The sequence below is a fragment of the Mus caroli genome, chromosome 6 (genome assembly GCF_900094665.2).
Source record: "Mus caroli chromosome 6, CAROLI_EIJ_v1.1, whole genome shotgun sequence".
NCBI lineage: Eukaryota > Metazoa > Chordata > Mammalia > Rodentia > Muridae > Mus > Mus caroli.
The window spans coordinates 86,925,365-86,930,259 of NC_034575.1; positions in this window are offsets into that span (position 1 = coordinate 86,925,365).

The following is a 4,895-nucleotide window of genomic DNA, read 5'->3' on the forward strand; positions in this document are numbered from 1 at the left end:
ACCGAATAAAACTGGGTGAGGTGGTGAATGCCTATAACCTCAGTACTTGGGAGGAGACAAGGGGACCAGAAGTTGACGATCATTTTTAGTTACATAGTGAGTTGGAACCTAGCCTAGGATCCATGTGCTGGAGGATGGCCAACAACCCCATAACCATGCTAGCTGCCATGTTCAATGGCTTCCAGATGCTGTACACCACAGGCTCTGCTGGCCCCACAGCTTCAGAAGATATTAGGTTGAGCCCCATCTTACAATGAGGAAACTGTGGTTCTGAGAGTGCCAGGATAAGGTAGGCATCAGTATCCTAACCTAGCAGGGATCTGGCTGCCCTCTTTATAGGTGAATACACTGAGGTTCAGATGGTCCTAGGGAAACAGTTAAGGTTGCATAGCCTTGAGTAACACCAATAGGGCCTGATGTTCCAAGCAGGTTCTGAGTGTGATTAAGCTATTTAGTGGCTTTATTGTATCAAGTCTATATGAAGCCGAGGTAAGACCCAAATGGCCACTGTCCTATGCTCTCCAGATCAAGGCTTTTAGGGATAGCTTATTCGTGCCAGGNCCCTTCTCCTGAGTCTACTTGGGGCTCTAGAAGTGAAGCAATGCCCTACCTTCCATCTTCATGCCAAGCCCCAGAGAGGGTGAATTCATTACACTTTACCATAAGGTCAACTAGCTATGAGATTGCTGGTAGCAAGTTCCCCACTCCAGAGTAAAGGGAGCACCAGTCTCAAAGGATCCTAGTGATCTGCCCAAGGTCATAGGTGGGAGTGGAACATGGTGTTCTCAGCCTGGATATGAGGGCTTCTCCAGGTGGCCCAAGGGCAGGGTTTCTCAAGTGTTACTACATATGGTTTGAAATAGCAAATGATTTTTACATAGAGTAGAATCTACTAAAAAGTGCAGAATGGAAGCCAAAACAACAGAGGGTTACCAGGCTAACCTTGATTGCTTCTCTGACTCTGATATTTTCCGGCTCCTCGCCCTAGAGGACCTCTGCAGTTTAGTCCTGTGGCCAGCAATCTCATCTGGACCTTCAAAGTTCATTTACTTGCTACTCTCCTGTTTCTTTTGGCCCATTTGTGGGCTCCCCCACCTTGTCCCCAAAGCATAGCCTGCATCCTNGTATGCATAAAACATTTAAACAGCCATTGCACAGCTAGAGACGACTGCTCACTGTTCCCCCTGAGGCAGCTCTACACACGTGGCTCAACACAAGGAATCTGAGTGAAGAGTAATTACAGATGCTCTTTGACTTACAATAGGGTTACATCCCAGTAAACACGACATAAATTGAAAATACCACCAATTCAAAGACACACTCAGTCTAGNCCACTTTAAATATGCCTTCAGCCTACTGACCAGTGGTAGCCAAACCATTGACCCAAAGAAATTATTGATTATTTCATGAAATTTAATAAATAGGGCACTACAGTAAGAATCATCAGTACAGAATACTTCATGCCAGTGTAAGTAAGCCATCGTGAGTCAGACACACCCAGAGAACACGACAACCAAGGGGGCCACGAGACAGGGATGTGATTTAGAGCAAGAAGTGCATTTCATGAAGTTCAGCCCCTGATGGTGTCAGCATCCTGCAACACTGCAGGTTGCAATATCCTGGGACTGGGACATTCTGGCCCTGTAGGGAAATGTTCACATTCTCATGGTGACTCAGTGGTAACTTAAAACTGAGACCTAGACAGACTTTGAGTCCTGGTTCTAGGGCCTGCTGGCTGTGCACACTAACTTTTCGAGTGACCTTTAACATAACCTATCTATCTGACGTGAGTCTCCATTCCTCATCTCAAAGCATTCTGTCACACTGAAATAGGTGAATCCTAAGCCCAGTGCCTGCCAGGGTTGATGCTCCTGGGTGAGGTGGCTTCTCCTGCTAAAGGAAAGCAGAAACCATACTTCCTGGTACTGTGGAAAAANGGAGCAGTGAAGAGTGCACACTGTGACCACAGCTGTGCCTGGGAAAGCTGATGGGTCATTTTTTACCCTCTCCCTTCCAGATTTCCTGTAATGCTTTCTCTTGCTTGGATAATAAAAACACATTTACATAAAAATAGTGTATTCAATCTTCTATGCATTCGACAGCCAAGAATTGCCTGCCTGTGGCACCGAGGACAGAGATCTATCTGAAAAGCAGGGGGCAAAAATAGACAGTGTCAAGAGTGAGATCGGGAGCAGGGGAGATGGCTCAGATGGTAAAGTGCTTGCCTTGCAAGCATGAGAGGACCCTGAGTTTGATCCTCAGCACCTATCTTAAAAGAAAATGTCTGTTGTGACAGTGTGTGCTTACAATCTCCATGTTGGGGAGGTGGAGAAAGGAAGATCCCTGGAGCTCACTGGCCAACCAGCCTAGCCTACTTGATAAGTAAGACACTTTATCTCAAAACACAATGTAGATGGATTCTAAGGGATGATAGCCAGGGCTATCCTTACCCCTCTCTCTCTCTCTCTCAGACTCACACACACACACACACCACACCACACCACACCACACCACACCACACCACACCACACCACACCACACCACAGCAGTATAGACAATCCCAGAGCTGAGCAGACGTGAATAACTCAGCTTAGACATAGAATACAAGGATAAGAAGACAGCCTGGAAGAGCTAATACCTACAAAGATGTATAACAATATCTTCTTTAGGAAATGAGTGGACATGAGGCTAGGGACTCAGAAAGTGTATGCCTGCCAAATCTCAACAATGAGCCACATGTTGTATACTGTACTTCTTCATATTGGACATGCAAGGGGTCAACCCATGAAACTGCAGATGGTATATAGCCTGTCTTCACACCAGATTCCTGACAAAGACCTACAAGGCTATTACATAGATTTCTCCCTACACAGCTTGTTGAGGTTGTACTAACAAGGCCAGTCACCTGTTATTCACCACATGTCTTCTGCCTGTCACTCTGTCCCAGCTTCCACTCTGCCCACTGCTTTCTTTTCTGGCCATGTACTTTAGACCATTCCACACCATCTCTTCAGGGTTCCATAANTTTCTTTGTCCAGAGAAGCAATGACACCTAGAGTCCCACCTGATGCCCTTAGGAACCTAATCATACAAAGACAAAATATCTAACCAAAGTCATTTAAGAGTAACTTTGCTGCTTCTCGGGGTCATGCACCCTCAAAAGGACAACTTCCCTGAAGGCAACTGGGGNGAGGCACAGATACAACCACTGTGGAATTCCTGAGAGATACATATACCACTTCTACTCAATGCTACCACCTCAAGCACTACCATGCACCAACACACCACACAGATTATATACACACTACATAGGACACACTGATATGTCATATACATATCACACACATCATATACACCACAAAAACATATACATATATCACACACAATACATAACACACACACATGCACACACATGCACATGTACACACACCATATATACCATACGGAGCTTACAAGCACCACAATCACATACCATATGCCACACATATCATTCTGACGTATCATACACACTACATATACTGCTGGGGCTACAAAGTATGTGTTAGAGTTAGGGTCTCTGCAAGGAGGGCCTGAGAGATCACTGTTTGAAGCTATGTAAGTTGCAATGAAAACCCCAGGATGTTGGCAATTCTAGGACCACAGGCTGGCAGCTAAGTTAACCTGCAAGCATGGAGTAAAGCTGACACAAGAAAAAGCCTATGTAAACTGGAGGATGGAGGGTGTGGCTAGCTGGTCCTTGGGAGCCCAGATGATTCTTTCATGAGCCTCAGAAGCTGGACATGGAGATACAGGATTTGATGTTTTCCATTGCTGAATTTCAGTCTTCCAAATAATTCCTTATTATGCTCCCATCCATACTTTTTGGAATGGGACTGTTTACTTTATGCCATTGTATGTTCAGAGTAGATAATTTGTTTTTTGTTTTGTTTTGTTTTGTTTTGTTTTGTTTTGTTTTGTTTTGTTTTGTTGGAGGTTCACAGTCTCAGAAGAGACTTGAACTTCTAAACAGTGCTGGTACTGCTAAAGACAATGGAACTTTTAGAAATGGACTAAGTGCATTTTTCATTATGAGACAAAAATTATATTTTAGGAACAAAAGGTAAAATACTATGGTTTCACATGATGTGTCTGGGTGTCAAGTTGATAAAGGTACTTGTGATTGCTAAAGCACATTGTCAACTTGACTAGATTTAGAATCACCATGGAAACACATCTCTGAGTGTATCTATGAGGCTTTTTCTATCAAGGTTTAAATAAAAAGAGAAGACCTATAATGAATATAGGTAGCACCCCATGGGCTAGAGTCCCAGATGAATAAGAAGGAAAAAATGAGCTGGGTACTAGTCTTCATGCCTACCTCATGATTGTAGACAAAATATGACCACACTCCTGACACCACAGACAGAGCTGTTCTCAGCAGTATACCTTTCCCANTATATCCTCAAACTGAGTCCAAACCCCCTTCATTCCTTAAATCACTTTAGTCAGCACAACAAGAAATTAACTATTATAGTTAAAGACTATGATAGCTTGGGCTAACAAAGATAACAGATGGAAAGCTGCTGAGGTAACTATAGAAGGGCATGACATATGTCAGAAGTGTCAGTAAGATGAGGAGGAAATCAAGTCAAGAGCACTGTCCTGGTTTCTAGAGTCCTTATTTTAACACTTCAGTAACAAGAAGCCATGTGAACTTACCTCTGGGGTACAGCCTAAGAGTCACCTCATCACATCTGCATGGTGACAATGGGAGATGAGACTGACTATTCTTGGGCTTATTGGGTGGGTGGGTGGGGGACAGGTTGTTGATTCTCAATGAAGCTGTGTGCTTGCTCAAGGCTTCATGGTTAGGAATCAAAGTATCTGAAGCTTAAATTTGAGCTATGGAGCTTCCA